The sequence below is a fragment of the Phyllobates terribilis genome, unplaced genomic scaffold (genome assembly GCF_046119375.1).
Source record: "Phyllobates terribilis strain yellow unplaced genomic scaffold, ASM4611937v1 Scaffold_7__3_contigs__length_470593459, whole genome shotgun sequence".
Classification (NCBI taxonomy): Eukaryota; Metazoa; Chordata; class Amphibia; order Anura; family Dendrobatidae; genus Phyllobates; species Phyllobates terribilis.
The window spans coordinates 336,394,879-336,417,059 of NW_027362767.1; positions in this window are offsets into that span (position 1 = coordinate 336,394,879).

Genomic DNA, 22,181 nt, shown 5'->3' on the forward strand with positions numbered 1-22,181 from the left:
CAGTCATTACTGGTTGGTGACACTTTTAGACGCCCGCTACAAGGAGAATTTTCACTCTCTTATTCCTGAGGTGGAGAGGTCTACAAAAATGGGGCAGTAACAGAAGGCCCTTGCTGCAGAACTGTTAAAAAAATTCCCATCTGAACACGCTAGCTGCAGAGGTCACAGTTCGTTGACCAACCAAGGCATACAGGCGAGAGAGACACAACTCCAATCCAGCAGAGGCAGGGGAACACTGTCAACATTCTGAGACAGTTTTCTGAGACCCGCCCAGCTTACAGGCCCTGAGGCGCGGGGTACTCTCAAAAGGAGTGGAAAGTTTCAAAAGATGGTGAGGGAGTACCTTGCCGACCATACCAGCGTCATCCGTGATTCCTCTGTGCCTCTTAATTATTGGGTATTCAAGCTGGACACTTGGAATGTACTCGCTCTGTACTAGAGATGAGCATTGTTCTACTTCAATTGTTCGCCAATCTCAAATTCGAGCTGTTTTGGGCGGTGTTCGAGCCGTTCGGCAAACACGAACGATTTGAGAAAAATTTGGCTGTTCGAGGTTATGTTCAATAACTGTTCGTGCACCAAAATCATAACTGGATTTTTTCTCAGTAATGATGAAAATTAATGTTAATACGCAGTTTGAGTGTACAGCGGGGTGGGGGGAGGGGCAGGGGATGGATCTCTGCAGGAATAATGAAGATCTCCATTTTTTTTCTCTTTCCCGCATTTACAGTGGGAGGTGTAATCTGTCAGCCTAACAGCAGCGCACACACGGAGCGAAGTGCTTTTTTCACACAAGCAAGGGCATGTGTCATTGGCAGTGTATGTCACATGTCCTTGCCCTATAAGACCAAGCCATTTTCCCCGTCGCCACCATTTTCTCACTGCTGCAGCTGCGTTTTAGACGGCACCGCTGTTGCTGTGTGCGCTATACCTTGTTAATTTCAAGCCAATTTTCGCACAAATCTACAGATAGCTTGGGAGTAGGGAATAGTTGTGATTGCAGTCATTTTAAGGACTAGGCTACAGCATTTCCTACGACTTTTATCAGGCAGGTCTGTGCTCTTAAATAGATAGATTGTGGGAGTAAAGACTAATTGTAATTGCAGTCCTTTTCAGGACTAGGTTACATCAGTTCCTATCAGTTTTTGCCAGGCAGGTCTGTGCCAGTGCTGTGCAAGTTTTTTTCACAGCATTTGGCTGAATCTAGCAAAGCTAATCCTTTTTGGCCTATTGCAGAGTGTGTTAGTCAGTGGAGTAGCCTATCTGTGTTGCAAGATATACCACCTGTGTATAGAATACCAATTTTTTTACTGCACCTAGTGAAGTAAAATCTTTCGGGCATAGCATCATTCTATTAGTCCATCTATACTGACCTCCATCAGGTTGCAAATTGAATATAATTTTTTTCTGCATCTAGCTCTGAAAAAATATTTGGGCTTCTAGCAGTGTGTGGGACTTGTTCTATTAGTCCATCTATACTGACCTCCATCAGGTTGCAAACTGAATATAATTTTTTTCTGCATCTAGCTCTGAAAAAATATTTGGCCTTCTAGCAGTGTGTGGGACTTTCTCTATTAGTCCATCTATACTGACCTCCATCAGGTTGCAAACTGAATATATTTTTTTCTGCATCTACCTCTGAAAAAATATTGGGCTTCTAGCTGTGTGTGGGACTTGTTCTATTAATCCATCTATACAGACCTCCATCTGGTTGCAAACTGAATATAATTTTTTTCTGCATCTACCTCTGAAAAAATATTTGGGCTTCTAGCTGTGTGTGGGACTTGTTCTATTAGTCCATCTATACTGACCTCCATCAGGTTGCAAATTAAAAATAATTTTTATCTGCATCTACCTCTGAAAAAATATTTGGGCTTCTAGCGGTGTGTGGGACTTGTTCTATTAGTCCATCTATACTGACCTCCATCAGGTTGCAAACTGAATATAATTTTTTTCTGCATCTAGCTCTGAAAAAATATTTGGCCTTCTAGCAGTGTGTGGGACTTTCTCTATTAGTCCATCTATACTGACCTCCATCAGGTTGCAAATTAAAAATAATTTCTATCTGCATCCAGTTCTGAAAAAAATATTTGGCCTTCTAGCAGTTTGTGGGACTTTCTCTATTAGTCCATCTATACTGACCTCCATCAGGTTGCAAATTAAAAATAATTTTTTGTCTGCATCTAGCTCTGAAAAAATATTTGGCCTTCTAGCAGTGTTTGGGACTTTCTCTATTAGTCCATCTATACTGACCTCCATGAGGTTGCAAACTGAATATATTTTTTTTCTGCATCTACCTCTGAAAAAATATTTGGGCTTCTAGCTGTGTGTGGGACTTGTTCTATTAGTCCATCTATACTGACCTCCATCAGGTTGCAAACTGAATATAATTTTTTTATGCATCTAGCTCTGAAAAAATATTTGGGCTTCTAGCTGTGTCTGGGACTTTCTCTATTAGTCCATCTATACTGACCTCCATCAGGCTGCAAATTAAAAATAATTTTTATCTGCATCTACCTCTGAAAAAATATTTGGGCTTCTAGCTGTGTGTGGGACTTGTTCTATTTGTCCATCTATACTGACCTCCATCAGGTTGCAAACTGAATATATTTTTTTTCTGCATCTACCTCTGAAAAAATATTGGGCTTCTAGCTGTGTTTGGGACTTGTTCTATTAATCCATCTATACAGACCTCCATCAGGTTGCAAACTGAATATAATTTTTTTCTGCATCTACCTCTGAAAAAATATTTGGGCTTCTAGCTGTGTGTGGGACTTGTTCTATTAGTCCATCTATACTGACCTCCATCAGGTTGCAAACTGAATATAATTTTTTTCTGCATGTAGCTCTGAAAAAAATATTTGGGATGCTAGCTGTGTGTGGGACTTTCTCTATTAGTCCATCTATACTGACCTCCATCAGGTTGCAAATTAAAAATAATTTTTTGTCTGCATCTAGCTCTGAAAAAATATTTGGGATGCTAGCAGTGTGTGGGACTTTCTCTATTAGTCCATCTATACTGACCTCCATCAGGTTGCAAATTAAAAATAATTTTTATCTGCATCCAGCTCTGAAAAAATATTTGGCCTTCTAGCAGTGTGTGGGACTTTCTCTATTAGTCCATCTATACTGACCTCCATCAGGTTGCAAATTAAAAATAATTTTTTTGTCTGCATCTAGCTCTGAAAAAATATTTGGCCTTCTAGCAGTGTGTGGGACTTTCTCTATTAGTCCATCTATACTGACCTCCATCAGGTTGCAAATTAAAAATTAATTTTTATCTGCATCTACCTCTGAAAAAATATTTGGGCTTCTAGCTGTGTGTGGGACTTGTTCTATTAGTCCATCTATACTGACCTCCATCAGGTTGCAAACTGAATATAATTTTTTTCTGCATCTACCTCTGAAAAAATATTTGGCCTTCTAGCTGTGTGTGGGACTTTCTCTATTAGTCCATCTATACTGACCTCCATCAGGTTGCAAATTGAATATAATTTTTTTCTGCATCTAACCCAGCCAATACTTTTGGCCTAATACCACAGTTTGGCCACTCAGCTCTGCTCGGTTCCCATCCATTGTTTTTTTGTGCAAACAACTCCAGAGTTGTGTATTAGTTAACCACCAAAATGAGTGGAAAAAGGCCTGCTGCTGGTGGAAAGGGGAATAGGCGTGTTGGGAAGGGGAAAAAAGGTTGTGTCCGTGGGGTAGGTGTTAAAGCAACAGTAACATCTGCAGAAGAAAGACCATCTTCCAGCCAAACTAAAATGTCTACTTCTTTTAGCGGACAATGTGATAAGATCCCTTTCTTATGGCCACGCCAATCGCTACAAATTCCAGATGAGGCACAAAAACAGCAGGTGCTTCAACGGATATCAAGTGCTCCTTTAAGTGGGCTCTCCTCCACATCAACTTCAACATCACAAATACTCCAGTCCTCAAAGGTGTCACCCCAATCGCACTTGCTTCCTCACAGCTCCCAAATCTCCAGCTGCCCGTCTGAGTATGAGGTAGAACAGATGGTTGAGTCTGCAGAGCTGTTTACTCATACTATAGCCTGGGAATCAGAGGTCGACTCCAGCGCTTCTGTGAATCCAGACGAGGAAATGATCTGCACTGATGCCCAGAATCTTTATGAATCGGATCCAGGACCAGACGCAGAAGGTTCTGACCATAATGTAGACCCTCGTTCCCAAACTGTAACTCCTGTTGGTGGAGACAATGAGGAAGACGATGATAAGACTCAAATACCTGATTGGAGCGACAACTTTAGTTTTTTGTCAGGGCAGGAACAGGTTGGCTCTGAGGACGACGGGTGTGATAACGCACAGGTTGATGATGATGAGGTTGGAGATCCCACTTACTGTCAACCCACAGTCAGCCAAGAGATGAGGTCAGCAGAGGAGGTGGAGGAAGATGCTAGTGACGACGAGGTCAGGTTGCGCCTTCCTGGACAGAGACGTAGTACTGGAAGCACGTCAACAACTGCATCCTCAAACACAACTCTGCCTCTCACCACAAGTCGTGGTGGCTCTTCAGTTCGCATGGGTGCTAAGCCTTGCATAGCCTGGGCATTTTTTCAGATCGATAAAGATGACCCAACTCGTGTTATCTGTAACATTTGTCAGCAAAAGCTAAGTAGAGGCCAAAAAATACATAGTTTGAGTACTTCATGCATGAACCGGCACATGGACATGAAGCATAAGTTGCAGTGGGAAGCTCAGTGTGCTACAATGCGGCCTAGCCGGCCGCGCCAACCACCGTCTGCCATATCTTGTGCATCCGCGGCCTCTTCATCCTCTGTGACTGGGGGGACAGCAGTCACACCTGTTTTGGGGCGCAGACCTGCCACCTATTTACCCGCAACAGTCAGAGTGATTGGCAGGTCATCATTTTCTTTAGAGGTGGTAACACCAGCTGGTGTTGAGCGCTGTCCGACATCGATAGCACCACCTTTGGATCAAGGCAACCTAACATGTCCGCCTGCATCTTCCTCACTGACCGGCAGTTTGCCGGGGACACCCTTATCAACCCCGTCTAAGCACAATAGCCAGCCCTCGGTCCCTCAGATGTGGACAAGTAAAAGACCATTTCCTCCTAGCCATGAGAAAGCTAAGAGGTTGAATTTCACCATCTGCAAGCTCTTGGCTACAGAAATGCTGCCTTTCCGCCTGGTGGACACAGAGGATTTTCGAGACCTTATGTCCGTCGCAGTGCCCCAGTACCAGATGCCCAGTCGGCACTACTTCTCAAAGAAAGGTGTGCCTGCGCTCCACCAGCATGTCGCACACAACATCACCGCTTCTTTGAGAAACTCTGTGTGTGACAGGGTGCATTTCACCACAGACACTTGGACGAGTAGGCATGGACAGGGGCGTTACATGTCGCTGACTGGGCACTGGGTAACTATGGTGACAGCAGGACAATGGGCTGCTGTCCAAGTCTTGCCGTCCCCACGAGTTGTGCGTCAATCCTCTTTATGTCAAAGTTCCTCCACTGCTTCTGCCTCCTCAACCTCCTCTCGGTCTTCCACCTGCACCCAAAGCCTGTCTGGTCATGCCACAAGCTTTCTAACTGCGCAGAAGGGATCCTGCACACCTCCTTACTATGCTGGCAGTAGGGCTCAACGTCATCAGGCGGTTTTTACTTTGAAATGTCTGGGAAATGTGAGTCACACAGCTGAGGAGTTGTGGTCAGCTTTGGAGAACCAATTTCATGAATGGTTGTCTCCACTGGACCTGAAACCAGGGAAGGCCGTGTGCGACAATGCTGCATAACTGGGTGCGGCCCTTCGCCGGGGCAATGTCACACACGTGCCTTGTATGGCTCACGTGTTGAACCTGGTTGTCCAGCAATTTTTAGCCCACTATCCCAGACTAGATGGCCTTCTGCAGAGGGCACGGTCGCTGTGTGCTCACTTCCGCCGTTCGCATCCCGCAGCTCAGCGACTTACATCTCTACAGAAGTCGTTGGGCCTGCCACTTCTCCGGCTAAAATGCGATGTGCCTACCCGGTGGAATTCAACTCTGCACATGTTGCAGCGACTGTGGCAGCACCGACAAGCCCTTGTGCAATACGTTCTGACGTATAGCCTGGGCCAACGAGATCCGGAGGTGGGGCAAATCACGCTGGAGGAGTGGTCTCAGATCAGGGACCTATGCACCCTTCTGCACAGTTTTGAAATGGCGACGAAGATGTTTAGTGCTGACGATGCCATTATCAGCATGACTATTCCGGTGATTTACATGCTGGAGCACATGTTAAACAGAATTCGGAGTCAGGTGGTGGCACAAGAGGAGGTGGAGGAAGTAGAGGAGGAGGAGTTGTATGCGGAAGGGCTAACATCTGCAAGGTCCAGACGGTCGGCAGCACCAAGGTGGCAGGCATGTGAGGGTGGGGGAGATGATTTTACCAGGGCGCATGGTAGCAGCCAAACTAGTGAGGAAGGTGCAGGAGCCCAGGAAGAAGTGGAGGACGAACTGATGGAAGACTCATCAGATGAGGGAGACCTTGATCACATTTCTGTTGTGCGAGGTTGGGGGTAGAGGACAGAGGAAGGAAGCATGATTGTTACCTCGCCACCAACACAACAGGGACTTGGTGCTCCTGGATGCGCAACACACATGAGTGCCTTCTTGCTGCACTACCTGCAACATAACCCTCGAATTGTGAGAATTAGAAATAATCCTGACTACTGGGTTGCCACACTGTTAGATCCCTGGTACAAAAGTAAATTTGTAGAAATTATTCCTGCTATAGAAAGGGATGCACGCATGCAGGAGTATCAGCAGAGACTGTTGCAGAATCTTACATGTGCTTTTCCACAAAACACCAGTGGTGCACGTAGTGAATCTCACAGTTACAACTTGCCAACCGTGGGACCGTCAAGTGTTCAGCACTCAAACCGTAACAGAACCACAGTATCTGCTGGTAACATCAATTTTGCGGAATCATTTCACCACTTTTTTAGCCGATCCTTTGCAAGGCCACAGGAGACAAGAAGTCTGACACATAGTCAACGCCTAGAGACGATGGTACAGGAGTATCTCCAAGTAAACATTGAAGCCATGACTGTGTCACTGGACCCTTGCTCTTTTTGGGCTTCCAATCTGGATAAATGGCCGGAGCTAGCCACTTACGCCTTGGAGATCTTGTCATGCCCCGCAGCCAGCGTTCTGTCTGAACGTGTGTTCAGCGCTGCTGGTGGTGTGCTGACAGATAAGCGCACGCGGCTCTCCACTGATAATGTAGACAGACTCACGTTCATAAAGATGAACAAATCATGGATCCGAAATGACTTTTCTACCCCTGTGTCATCCTGGGGAGAGTAAAAGCTTGATGATTGGTTAAAATCACCCTACCAACCATTTTAAGCTTTCAAATTACTAATCATGTTTATCTGTATCTTAACTGGAAAATAATTTGGGCTTTGTAGCAGTGTGCAGCACTGATCCTATTAGCCCATCTATACTAAGCTCCACCAGATTTAAAATTAATAATAATTTGTGGCTGCATCTAGCCCGGAAAATAATTTTGGGGCTCCGAGATGCGCAAGACACATAAGTGCCTTCTTGCTGCACTACCTGCAACATAACCCTCATATTGTCAGAATTCGAAGTCATCATGAGTACTGGGTTGCCACACTCTTAGATCCCCCAAACTTTTCGATCAACCTTTTCATTTTAATAAAGACCAAAAAAATGGTCATTTTTGAAATTATAAGCATTAGCAGGTTATTAGAAACTGAAATCAAACAGTTTTCATCTCAAAACTTTATTCTAGGTGATGTTACATTTTCACATAGGACCCCTTGTTCGAAAGGAGCTTCTGAACTCTCTCGTCCATTGAATTTGTCAGGTTTTGGATGGTTTCTGTTTCAATTGTTTTGCATGAGGACAGAATACCCTCCCAGAGCTGTTGCTTAGATGTGAACTGCCTCCCGCCATCATAGACACTCCTTTTGATGATGCTCCAGAGGTTCTGAATGGGGTAGAGGCCAGGGGAGCATGGGGGTCACACCATAAGTTTGTCCCCTTTTATGCCCATATCAGCCAGAGATGCAGATGTTTTATGTGCAGCATGAGATGGTGCATTATCATGCAAAAAAATGATCTTGCTGTGAAATACATGGTTCTTCTTCTTGAACCATGGCAGGAAGTGCTGTTTGAGAAAATCCACATACATTATGGAGTTCATCTTTAGCGCCTTCAGGGATCCTAAAGGGGCCGACAATCTCTTTCCCCATGATTCCAGCCCAAAACATTACTCCACCTCCTCCTTGTTGGCGCTGTAGCCGTGTTTGCGTGGGGTGTCCATCAACCAGCCATCCTCCACTCCATCCATCTGGACCATCGAGCGCTGCACGGCACTCATCCGTGAACAAAACAGTTTTGAAATCAGTCTTCATGTAATGTTTGGCCCACTGGAGCCGTTTCTGCTTGTGTGAAGTGGATAGAGGAGGTCGACAGGATGGCATATGCACAGCTGAAAACCTCTGAAGGACCCTGCATCTTGTTGTTCGGGGGACGTTGGAGGCACCAGCAGCTTCAAAAACTTGTCTGCTGCTATGACAAGGCTTTTTTGCCGCTGCTCTTTTAACCTGACGTAATTGCCTGTAGGAAAGAGTCCTCAATTTGCCCTTATCAGCACGCACACGTGTGTACTGTGAATCAGCTACATACTTCTTGATTGCCAAGACACTTCATCCTGATCATCGCACAATGTTGATTGTAGTCATGCCTTGACCTAAACACTCCACAATTTGTTGCTTCTCAGCAGCCGACACATCCTTTTTCTTTCCCATTTTGGCAGAAAATGTAGGCTGCTTAATAATGTGAGACAGCGTTCTTAAGTAGTCTTGCCTTTCATTGGACACACCTGCCAAACTAATTAGCACAGGTGTCTGCAATTGCTTACAGTGATATAAAGAGCCCTGACACACATCACCATCAATGAGTTTAACTGACAAACAAACAAATTCTTCCCTTATCACTCCTAAACACTTATTGCATAATAATTTGGAACACAGTGTACATGTGCTTTTCCACAAAACACCAGTGGTTCACGTAGTGAATCTTACAGTTCTAACTTGCCAACCTTGGTCTGTATGGAGTTGTCCAATAAAGGGCCCAAAATTAAGATAAAATAGATGGGAGAGGTCTCTATGAATAGGAATTCCTAAGTATTTGATACCCTGTGAGGGCCAGGCAAAGGGAAAGTTGGACTGGATGGAATCCTATATGGATTTGGGGAGGGAGACATCGAGGGCCTCAGACTTCGCTGCATTGATTTTAAAATTTGACCATGTAACAAAGTGATCTATTTCAGCCATAACAGCATGGATGGATATATGTGATTGAGTGAGATATACTAGTACATCATCAGCAAATAGAGAGCACTTGAACTCGGTGCCTCCCACCTCAATCTACCTAATATTGGGGTTATGGCGAATTGATGAGAGCAGGTGCTCCGTCACTAGGATGTATAAGAGAGGGGACAGAGGACATCCCTGCCTTGTCCCATTGGTGATTGTGAAAGGTGATGAAAATGTTCTGATGCACCCCCTGGGCCTTGTGACACCCGGAGCCGGACCCTTTTTGGTGGATGCTGGTGGTTGTAGTCTTCGTGGCGGCGACCCGGTTCCGTGGCTCAGGGTGGTCAAACCAGTGGCGGAACTATTTATGTGGTTTTGATGTTTAAATGTCCGACTACGCCACCCGTGGATTGCGGTCAGAGTGAACCGTCGCTGCAGGGCAGACCGCTGAGGCTGGTGTTGTGGGTGCAGCAGAGCATAGCATAACTCCCCACGGGAGGAGTATAGCCTCAGGGCAGTGTATGCGGAGGATGGGGGTGATGGTGCAGGGCAGCAACAGTAACGACACGGAGTCAGTGATGCAGTCCAGGGCCTTTACTCACAGTTCTTATTATCCAGACCACGTCTGCAGGTAACGGCTACCCACGTCGTACTGTGCTCACCAGGTGAGGGGCTCAGACAACTCCCAGATAACTTTGGAGCGCTTCACAGGACCCCCTTTGTGTGTCCTTTGTCTGGCCTTTCTTACCAACCCTTCTGTCCGGCTGCCTCGGGCCTCCTCTTGGTAAACTTGGCGCCAGTTTCCCTGACCCTATGTGCTGCCCTCCTAGCGGGTGTAGCGAGGGGCTGCGCCACATAAAATGTCACAGCCTCCGGTTTCTAGCTGAGCGTTGTTTCCTGCCTCCACTAGTTTCGGGGACCGGTCTCCCCCTTTGGCCTGACCCCTCCATGCAGGTGGATTCGGGCGTGCGGTGGCGACTTGCCCGTCCGCACCCCTGGGATCCCTTCGTTCCTCGTTCCTGGAGCCTTTTTCGCTCCTCTTCCTTCCTTCTCCCTCTTCCAGGCCTGGGCCTCTGTTACTAGGCCCGCCTCCGGAGCAGAGCTCATGCAGAGCCCCTGCTCCCTGCCACTTCTGCTCAGACTTCTCTGCACTGAACTAAGATGGTGCCCACCTTTTATACTCCCTTCTCAATGCACCCAGGAACTGCTTCCTCCCTGCTCCTGCACTACAGGGTTCCCCTTCCTCAGTGTTCCCTCCCCCCACTCCAGCCAGTGACAGGGACTGTCGTGCCCATCTCAGGGGCATATTGGTCGCCCTGCCCCACCGCAATGTGGTGTAATGCATGCAGGTGTCGGGTCCTGATCCACACTCCATCCTTACCTGAGAGTGAGATATCACACCTCTGGGTGAGGTGCAATACCTCTGTAGCAACCGAGCCCTCAGGGTGCTACAGTTCCATTTATCTTCAGCCTAGGTGATGTATTGCGATACAGGGCCGTGATTTTGGCTATAAAAGGGTCCCCTAGACCCCTACCCCAAGCTTTTTAAGAGAATCATATATGGCGTGCCAGGAGACTCTATGGAATGCTTTCTCAGCATCCAACGAGAGTATCTAATTACAAATTTTTAACTGCAACTAGCCCAGGAAATACTTTGTGCCTAGTAGCAGTGTCTGCTAGTCAGCGGATTATCCCGGCTGTTAAGCAAGCTACACCACCTGTAGTTTGGACACTTAATTTTTTCAAAGGAAATGCTTCGGGACCACGGGATACTCAGTGAAGAGCATCAGGAGGCACCCCAAGGCATAGGGGCTGGGACTGGCAGTAGGATGCCTTGCGGTGGAAAGCCGAGCTCGATCCTTATAAAAGCTTTTTAACTGCAGCAGCTTTAGTGAACGCTAGTGGAGCTGGAATTACGCGGCTGCTGGCATGAGACTTGCCCTCCAATAGATCCTTGTAAATGGATTTAAAGTGTATTCATTCAAATTAGAGAGACAATTTAAATTAAAAAGCTTAGAGCTGCCTCCACCACAGGGGGGCTCGCTCGACCCACCAGCGGACAGGCACCAGTATTGGGAGAGGGGGGCTGGCCGTCAGGGTTCACCGCGGCTCTGGCACAAACCCGGCGACACGGAGGTGGTACGGGCAGGAGCGGACTGAACGTGTCGGCTTCTCACTTTTTGGATTTTAGAAGGGCATGACATGCCTATATCTGTGTCTCCCCCTCCTTTTACTCCTCCACCTCTTTTCTTTTCTCATGACTATATGTACTTGTCACTTTTCCATGTGTTAGTTGTGTCTTCTGAGCAGTTTGTCAGCTTTTGGACACCTTTGAAGGTGTTTTCTATGTGTTTCTATGTGTTTTTGTTTGCCTGCCATTGGTTTTAATGGTGTTCGAAGGTGTTCGACGAACAGTTCGGCGAACACACGGGTGTTCGACAAACCGAACCGAACTTGAACACTACGGGGGTGGCTCAACACTACTCTGTACGCCTTGGAGGTCCTTGCCTGCCCTGTCGCTAGCTTGTTATTGGAGCGTGTTTTTCGTGCTGCTGGGAGAATTATAACTGATAAGCGCACTCGCCTGTCAACTGACAATGCTGACAAGCTGACCATTATCAAAATGAACAAGGGCTGGATTGGGCCTGACTTCTCATCACCACCAAATGACAGCAGAGTAACATATAGTCAAATCCACTGTGTTATTTCGGGAGGTGCATTCCCATGCACCGCTTCACACCCACACATGGGCATACGCTTCCTCAATTCGGCTTTTTTTTGCTCTTCTCCTTATCCTCAGCCTCCACCACCACTATACCACCAGGGTGACCGTGGTCCGTGTTGCCATCATTGCAAGTTTCTCTTCCAAATTTTTGACAGCTTTTGCTTGGAAGTCATAAGCAAAGACTATGGGAGACCCACTCCCCAATAATGGGAAAACATTTTTTAATATGCTGTACTGCATGGCTCTTGTAAGGGACATTAAAACCGTCTTGTTAAACCAATCTGACCTCCACGTCTCTTCCAAGGGGCATTTAAACCGTCTTGTTAAGCTACTGCAACCTCCACATCTCTTCCAAGGGAAATTAAATCCATCTTGTTAAGCAACTGTGACCTCCAGGTCTTTTCCAATGGGCATTTAAACCATCTTGTTAAGCTACTGCCACCTCCACGTCTCTTCCATGGGTCATTAAAACCATCTTGTTAATCTAATGCGACCTCCACCACTTTTCCAAGGGGCATTAAAACCATCTTGATAAGCTACTGTGACCTCCACCTCTTTTCCAAGGGGCATTAAAGCTGTCTTGTTAAGCTACTGCGACCTCCACCGCTCTTCCAAGGGGCATCAAAACTGTATTGTTAAGCTACTGCGACCTCCACCGCTCTTCCAAGGGGCATTAAAACCATCTTGTTAAAAAACTCTGGCCTCCACATCTCTTCAAAGAGCAATTAAAATAGTCTTGTATAGCTACTGCGACCTCCACCACTTCTCCAAGGGGCATTAAAACCGTCTTGTTAAGCTACTGTAACCTCCACCACTCTTCCAAGCGGCATTTAAACCACTTTGCTCAGCTACTGCAACCTCCACGTCTCTTCCAAGGGGCATTAAAACCGTCTTGTTAACCTAATGCGACCTCCACAATTTCTCCAAGGGGCATTAAAACCATCTTGTTAAGCTACTGCAACCTCCACTTCTCTTCCAAGGGGCATTTAAACCGTCTTCTTAAGCTACTGAAACCTCCACTTCTCTTCCAAGGGGCATTAAAACCATCTTGTTAAGCTAATGCGACCTCCACCACTTTTCCAAGGGGCATTAAAACTGTGCTGTTAAGCTACTGCGACCTCCACCACTTTTCCAAGGGGCATTAAAGCTGTCTTGTTAAGCTACTGTGACCTCCTCCAGTCTTCCAAGTGGCATTAAAACCATCTTGTTAAGCAACAGCGACCTCCACCGCTATTCCAAGGGGTATTAAAACCATCTTGTTAAGCTAATGTGACCTCCACCACTTTTCCCAGGGGCATTGATATTGTCTTTTTTTTCCACTGCGACCTCCACGTCTCTTCAAAGGGGCATTAAAACCATCTTGTTAAGATAATGCGACCTCCACCACTTTTCCCAGGGGCATTGATATTGTCTTTTTATTCCACTGTTACCTCCATGTCTCTTCCAAGGGGCATTAAAACCATCTTGTTAAGCTACTGCGAACTCCACAACTTTTCCCAGGGGCATTGATATTGTTTTTTTATTCCACTGCGACCTCCACCACTTTTCCAAGGGCCATTAAAACCATCTTGATAAGCTACTGTGACCTCCACCTCTTTTCCAAGGGACATTAAAGCTGTCTTGTTAAGCTACTGCGAACTCCATCACTTTTCCAGGGGGCATTAAAGCTGTCTTATTAAGATACTGTGACCTCCACCGCTCTTCCAAGGGGCATTAAAACCATCTTGTTAAAAAACTCTGACCTCCACATCTCTTCAAAGAGGCATTAAAATAGTCTTGTATAGCTACTGCGACCTCCACCACTTCTCCAAGGGGCATTAAAACCGTCTTGTTAAGCTACTGTAACCTCCACCACTCTTCCAAGCGGCATTTAAACCACTTTGCTCAGCTACTGCAACCTCCACGTCTCTTCCAAGGGGCATTAAAACCGTCTTGTTAACCTAATGCGACCTCCACAATTTCTCCAAGGGGCATTAAAACCATCTTGTTAAGCTACTGCAACCTCCACTTCTCTTCCAAGGGGCATTTAAACCGTCTTCTTAAGCTACTGAAACCTCCACGTCTCTTCCAAGGGGCATTAAAACCATCTTGTTAAGCTAATGCGACCTCCACCACTTTTTCAAGGGGCATTAAAAGTGTTGTTAAGCTACTGCGACCTCCACCACTTTTCCAAGGGGCATTAAAGCTGTCTTGTTAAGCTACTGTGACCTCCTCCAGTCTTCCAAGCGGCATTAAAACCATCTTGTTATGCAACAGCGACCTCCACCGCTATTCCAAGGGGTATTAAAACCATCTTGTTAAGCTAATGCGACCTCCACCACTTTTCCCAGGGGCATTGACATTGTCTTTTTTTTCCACTGCGACCTCCACGTCTCTTCAAAGGGGCATTAAAACCGTCTTGTTAAGATAATGCGACCTCCACCACTTTTCCCAGGGGCATTGATATTGTCTTTTTATTCCAATGTGACCTCCACTTCTCTTCCAAGGGGCATTAAAACCATCTTGTTAAGCTACTGCGACCTCCACCACTTTTCCCAGGGGCATTGATATTGTCTTTTTATTCCACTGCGACCTCCACCATTTTTCCAATGGGCATTAAAACCGTCTTGTTAAGCTACTGCGACCTCCACCACTTTTTCAAGTGGCATTGATATTGTCTTTTTATTCCACTGCGAACTCCACCATTCTTCCAACGGGCATTGCATTTCCTCCTAATTTTAGTCGGCTTTTGCTTTTCAATGCATAGGCGAACACTAAGGGATACCGACTCTCCAATAATGGGTAGAAGGTTTTTAGTATGCTTTAATCCATGTCTGTTTCAAGGGCCATTGCAGTTCCTCATAATTTTGGGAAAGCCTTCCATTCACTGCTTAGGCCAACAGCGCACAGGAGACCCAGTTGCTATAAATGGAAAAAATGGTTTAGTTAAGGCCCTCTGACCTCCATGTCACTTCTAAGGGGCATTGGAGTGCCTCAAAATTTTTGGTAAGCATTGCACTCACTGCATGCCCTATAGCTGTGTAGCCGAACCTCTCCTTTTGGTACAGAAACATATCCTACTAGACATGTGTGGTTGACTGGCCTGATATTGATTTGAATGGTCCCTGTTCCTCCTGCTCTTTCTCCTTTGCCACCACCTCATCCATCATTCATCACCTGAAGCTTTGTTTTAACGGGAGTCATAGAACTGGAATAGTAACAGGAAAACATCCAGCAATCCTCGGAGGAGGTAGGATATGCGCCAAAACGCTGACCACCTCAGGCCTAGCCGCTACTACATACATGCGCTTGCATTCCAACAAAACAAAGCAGATGCTAACTTCTATCATCATCATCATGCTCCTCACCTTGGCACTCTCAACCCCCCTGAAGGAGAAGCCAGGGCCCACCGGAGGAGTCTGGTTCTCTGGTGGGCTCGTTCAATGCTGCCCTAAAGCAGGCCCGGCTAAGAAAAGTGTGGCGGATGTTCCAAGGTGAAATAGGGGCGGCTGGGGACCGTTTATGGACACCCGGCCTCCCCCAGGCGGCTAGGGACCGTGTGTGGACACCCGGCCGCGGGGTGGCTGGGGACCGAGTATGGACACACGGCCACCCCCTGGCGGCTGGGGACCAAGCATGGACACCCGGCTGCCGGGCGGCTGGGGACTGAGTATGGATACCAGGCCGCCGACGCAGCCATGACATGGTGGCCGGCGTCTGCCTCCGCATGCCTAAAAGGCCCAATTCAAGTGCAAGCAAGCTAGCAGTATGGTATTGCAGCCTAGGGGTGGGTGGGTGCAGGTTGCACACTTACGCTTGCATTCCAAGAAAACAAAGCAGGTGCTAACTTGTATCATCATCGTCACGCTCCTCACCTTGGCACTTTCAACTCCCCTGATGGAGAAGCCAGAGCCCACCGGAGGAGTCTGGTTCTCTGGTGGGCTCGTCCAAGGCTGCCCTAAAGCAGGCCGGGCTAAGAAAAGTGTGGGGGGTTGTTCCAAGGAGAAATAGGGGAGTCTGGGGACCATTTATGGACACCCAGAGGCCCCCAGGCGGCTGGGAACCATGTGTGGACACCCGGCCGCGGGGCGGCTGCGGAACGAGTATGGACACCCGGCCGCCCCCTGGTGGCTGGGGACCGAGCATGGACACCCGGCCGCCCCCTGGTGGCTGGGGACAGAGTATTGATACCTCGTTGCCGAAGCAGCCATGAGGTAGTGGCTAGCTTCGGCCTCCTCCACATGCCTAAAAGGCCCCATTTCAAGTGCAAGCAAGCTAGCAGTATTGTATTGCAGCCTGGAGGTGGGTAGGTGGCAGGTTGTACACTTACGCTTGCATTCCAAGAAAACAGAGGAGATGCTGACTTCTATCATCATCGTCATGCTCCTCACCTTGGCACTCTCAACTCCCCTGATGGAGAAGCCAGGGCCAACCGGAGGAGTCTGGTTCTCTGGTGGGCTCGTCCAAGGCTGCCCTAAAGCAGGCCGGGCTAAGAAAAGTGTATGGGGGGATGTTCCAAGAAGAAATAGGGGCAGCTGGGGACAGTCTATGGACACCCGGATTTCCCCAGTTGGCTGGGGACCGTGTGTGGACACACGGCCGCGGGGTGGCTGGGGACCGAGTATGGACTCCCGGCCGCCCCCTGGCAGCTGGTGACCGAGAATGGACACCCGGCCGCTGGGCGGCTGGGGACTGAGTATGGATACCTCGCTGCCGAAGCAGCCATGAGGTAGTGGCCAGCTTCGGCCTCCTCCAAACTAAAAGGCCCCATTTCAAGTGCAAGCAAGCTAGCAGTATGGTATTGCAGCCTGGGGGTGGGTGGGTGGCAGGCTGCATGCTTGCACTTGAATTGCAAGGAATGGGGGAGGTACAATTGAACACTGCCTTGGGACAAGGACTTGCACGGGGATAGTTGCAAGTCTGCATCTTCTGATGCGGAAAGGATCACTTCTGATGGGCACACTTTTAGGCAGTGACCTGGGTGTCAGAGATGCTTCCAGGGGTCTTCTCCATGCTGTTCCCATGCCTTGTCAGCACTGTATGCATGTGTCACAGTGCACATGGCCAGATAAGATTGTAAAATGTTAAAATTACATTTCCCGGTGAATGCATTTGTCACAGTTGAAAGCAATACAAAAGTGCAAAAACACATAAAAAATGCTACTTGTGAAGATAGCCCAAGTTGTTGAGGAGTATTTTTGATTTTGGTTATTTATTTTACCTTATACACAAGTCTTTACCCTGGAAAGGAAGTTCCTTAACATATTTCACAGGAAAACCATTTCAGTTTAGTTTTTGAACGTTTTATTGTGAGCCTGTTAAAGTGGATTAATACCTCTGACCATGTTGCTTCCTGGGGCGATGCCCATGCTGTCCCCATGTCTTTTGAGCACTGTCACTATCGTTTTGGGCACTTTTTAGGCTTTCTACAGACTTCCGGGGGTGCCACCGCAAAAATGCTCCCATAGACTAACATTGGGCTCATTGCTCGGGTCGAGCACCCGAGTATCATGGCGAGCTCGGCCCGAGCTTCGAGCACCCGAGCATTTTAGTGCTCGCTCAATACTAGCTGCTATTATTCAGTGGTGTTGAAAAGTCTGGCCCAATCCAGCCCTTTTTCATTTTTATAAGAGTCAGCCTGTCAGCATTTTCAGTTGACAGGAGGATGCGCTTATCAGTTATAATTCCACTGGCGGCACGTAAAACCCACTCTGACAAAATAATAGCGCAGGGAAGGTCAGGACCTCCAAGGCGTAGAGAGCCAGTTCATGCCACGTGCCCAGCTTGGATACTCAAAAATTATAAGGCACAGAGGAATCAAGGAGGATGTTGGTATGGTCGGCAAGGTACTCCCTCAGCATCTTCCAAACTTTGCACTCCTTGTGAGAGTACACCGCGCCTCAGGGCCTGTAAGATGGGAGGGTCTGAGGAAACTGTCCCAGAAGTTTGACAGTGTTCCCCCTGCCTCTGTTGGATTGGAGTTGTGTCTCTCTCACCTGTACTCCTTAGTTGGGCCACGATCTGTGACCTCTGCCGCCAGTGTGTTCAGATGGGAATTTTTTTAATAATTCAGCAACAAGGGCCTTCTGGTACTGCCCCATTTTAGTAGAACTGTTTGCCTTGAGAATAAGAGATAAAAAGTTCTCCTTGTAGCGTGGGTCTAGAAGTGTCACCAAACAGTAATGACTGTCACCCAAAATTTGGAGAACGTGACGGTCACGGGAAAGGCAGCGTTACATAAACTGAGCTATGCGTGCCAGAATGCTTACAGGCAATACTTCCATGTCCTCACCAAGAGGACGACTGACCATGCTCTTTTCCTCCTCCTTCCTGTCCTCAGGCCATCCACGCAGAACAGACGGTATGACAGTTGTGCAGGTAGTACCGTCTAAAGTGCATGAGATTAGCTCCACCTCCTCCTCTTCCTCATTGTCACCCAATCCACTTTGGGATGAGATGAGGCTGGGCTGTGTGTAATCACCCTGAATGGTTCCTTGCTCCATCTCATCATGCTCCGCCTGCAATGCATCCTCTTTGATTGTGAGCAGAGAGAGTTTCAGAAGACAGAGAAGCGGGATAGTGACGCTAAATGGCGTCATCGCCGCTCACCATCTTGGTGGAGTCCTCAAAGTTTTGGAAGATGGTACATATGTCTGACATCCATGTCGACTCCTGAGGTCTTATGTGTGGAATCTGAACTGAATACCGATGGCCATGTTGATGCTGGTACTCAACAACTGCCCTCTTCTGCTCACAAATCCATCCCAACATCTGAAATGTAGAGTTACAACGCGAGGGAACATCACACACCAGTCGGTGAGCTGGAAGCTGCAAATGCTGATGAAACACGGCAAGGGCGGCGGAAGCTGTAGGTGACTTTTTAAAATGGGCACACAGGTGGAGTACTTTGACAAGTAGATTCTGCAGCTCCGGGTAAAATTTGAGAAACCGCTGAACCACGAGGTTAAGCACATGGGCCAGGCATGGTACGTGAGTGAGCTTGCCTCGCCTCAGAGCCGCTACCAGGTTCCAGCCATTGTCACACACAACCATGCCTGGCTGCAGGTTCAGCGGTGTCAGCCACAGATCTGCCTGCTCTGTCAGAGCTGTCCACAACTCTTTAGCATTGTGTAGTTTGTCACCTAAGCATATTAGCTTCAGCACAGCCTGTTGCCGCTTGGCCGAGCAGTGCTGCATTGCTTACAGCTTGCAACTCATGTGGTCATTTCGGAGATGGATGCTGAAGAGGAGGAGGAGGAGGTGCAGGAGCTGTAGAATGTAGGGGCAAACCTGATTGACCCAGGGCCTGCAATCCTCAGTGTCGGGAGGACGTGTTCCGTCCCAAGGTCCGACTGGGTCCCGGTTTCCATTATGTTAACCCAGTGTGCAGTCAGCGAGATGTACCATCCTTGCTCACAATCACTTGTCCCCGTGTCCATGATTAGGTGGACTTTCCCAGTAACTGCATTGTTGAGGGCATGGCTAATGTTGTGGGACACATGCTCATGTAATACAGGGACGGCACACCGGGAGAAATAGTGGTGATGGGAACCAAGTATCAAGGGACGGCTGCCACCATCAGGTTGCAGAAAGCTTCCATCTCCACAAATCTAAAAGGCAACATTTCGAGCGCAAGCAGTCGCGAAATGTGCAAATTTAGTAGTGTGGCCTGTGGGGTCTTATCGGCGCATTTTCACTTGCATTCCAAGGACTGGGGTATGGACAACTGAACCCTCCGCTGGAACAAGGACGTGGACGTGCTTGCTAATGGTGCTAGTTGAGAGAGTGCAATGACGGGTGCAGGGTAGGAGGCATCTTCGCATGCACAATGGACAGAAGATTGGCTTGCACGCACAAAAGCGGAAGAAGCAGTGGTGCCACCCGAAAAACACTGTTCCTGGACCCTGGGGTTCGGCCCACTTAGTCAGGTGCTTTTGCTGCCATTTGCCTGATCATGCTGGTGGTGGTCAGGCTGCTAGTTTTGCTACCCCTGCTGATGCTGGCCTGGCGGGTGGTGCAAATGGCCTCTTTGGGGTTATCGGCATAGTCTTTAAAAAACAACAAGAGTCGAGAAGACTTAAAAGTTGTACTGGTAACTTCCGTCATGTTTATGTTACAGGGAACGGTTGCCTGCCTTCTGTGTGCGGCCACCACACTGCTTCTTCCTACCTGTTGTGCTGCTACGCCTCCCTCCCCCTGTGTGCTGCTGTCCTCGCTCTGTATATCCCCCTGCCATGTTGGGTCAGTTACTATATCATCCACCACCTCTTCTTCCACTTCTGCACTCGGCATTGTGGGAGAAAGGAGGGTCAGGGTGAGGAATATGCAGTCCAGACTCACGGCTACTGAGATTTGACCATATGGAAGACAGGGTGGTGGGGGTGGCTAATTGACTGGAAGCATTATCTGCTATCCAACCAATAACCTTTTCACACTGCTCTGCGTTCAGTAGTGGTGTTCTGGGGTCCCCTATTTATTGGGACAGGAAGGTTGAGTGAGAAGATGTGCATGTTTGTTGTGGCACAATTTCAACTAGCCCATGGCCTCGGCCTCTGCATGCACCATCACCATCACGTCCCTTGCCACGCGCCTTGCCCATTTTAAATGGAGGACAATATTTTCCACGTTCACTAGAAATGGCTGGATTTGAACCACAGTGATATGTGTGACGGAAAACCACAGTTTTAAATAGCTGGCCTGTAGGTAACTATTTTTAACAGTGACCTCATGTCAATAACTTGACTGACACACTGCAACAAAATTTCAATGGAGGCCAGAAATGGCAACATTTTCAGCGTACTTATATGTGATCCATGTGACGGACAAACCACAGTTTTAAATAGCTGGCCTGTAGGTAACTATTTTAACAGCGAACCGTTGTCAATAACTTTGCTTACACACTGCAGCAAAATTTCAATGGAGGCCAGAAATAACAGAATTTTCAGCGCACTTATATGTGATCCGTGTGACAGACACACCACAGTTTGAAATAGATGAATTTTTAGCGCTGTATTATGGAAAGGATCTGTCTGTATTCTGCAGTGCCAACAAGCAAATGGAGCAGAAAAATGGTGCTCTTTTTAAGCAAATAATTAGTATTAAGATCTAAAAAAATTATTCCAGGACCTGATACCTGGGTCTATTTCTAGAAATATCTGTAAAAGCACCAGCTGCAGACAGAACTGGAATGGACGCTCTCACTATATGCACTGCAGTCTGCCACATACGCCGCCTGCCTGCCTAGCACTGATATCTCTGCAGCTGGATTAGTCCTCAGAAGGACTGTTAATTGAGATGGATATGTGAATAATATATGGTGGTATACCTTCAATAACTAACAAACAAGCAAATCTCTCCCAAGCTAAGCAGCACCTCTCCCTACACTGCCTGATTCCGGAGTAGACTGTGATGATCATGGCGGCGCCATGTCTGATATAGACCCGATGACGCTGTGCGGCCAGCCAATCACTGTAATGCCACAACCAACATGGCTGCGGCATTACAGTGTGTGGCAGACAATCCCTGCATGTTCATTGGCACTCTTAAAAGCACCAAACATGCAGGGAGGGGTCTCGAGCTCCCACCGAGCAACCCCAGAAATACTCAGAGAGCACCGAGCATCTCGAGAACTGAGATGCTAGGGCGAGCACCGAGCAGTAGCAAACATGCTCGCTCATCACTAGTAATGACAGATTTATCAAAAATAAGAAAAATCCCTTGAAAAATGGGAAAAAGTAATAAAAAATACCCTTTAAAGCTAAAGAATTATCCACTTGCAGAAAATTACTTGAAAATTAATCCTTCATGATCATTGTACTAATGAAATTGGTGGTATTTGCAGAACTCCTAGTACAACAATAAAATTGTTATTTTTAGTGTATTTTTTAATGTATTGACCCTCCCCCATATACAGTCCTTCCAGGCTTAATTGTCTGGGGATTTTAAGCTTTATTTCTCAGAACTGACACACTAGCTTACCATAAAGCAGATATTGTTGCTGTACTAGAATTTGTATTTATATACCATTGTTTCCATAGTAAAATGATCTTGAAAGGGTTCCTTTAACAAATAGAAGTCAATAAATACGGTATACTCATTAGACTGGGGACAATGTCATAAAACTAAAGCCTCCCATACAGAGAGTGACTGCAGACTTATAAATCCTGG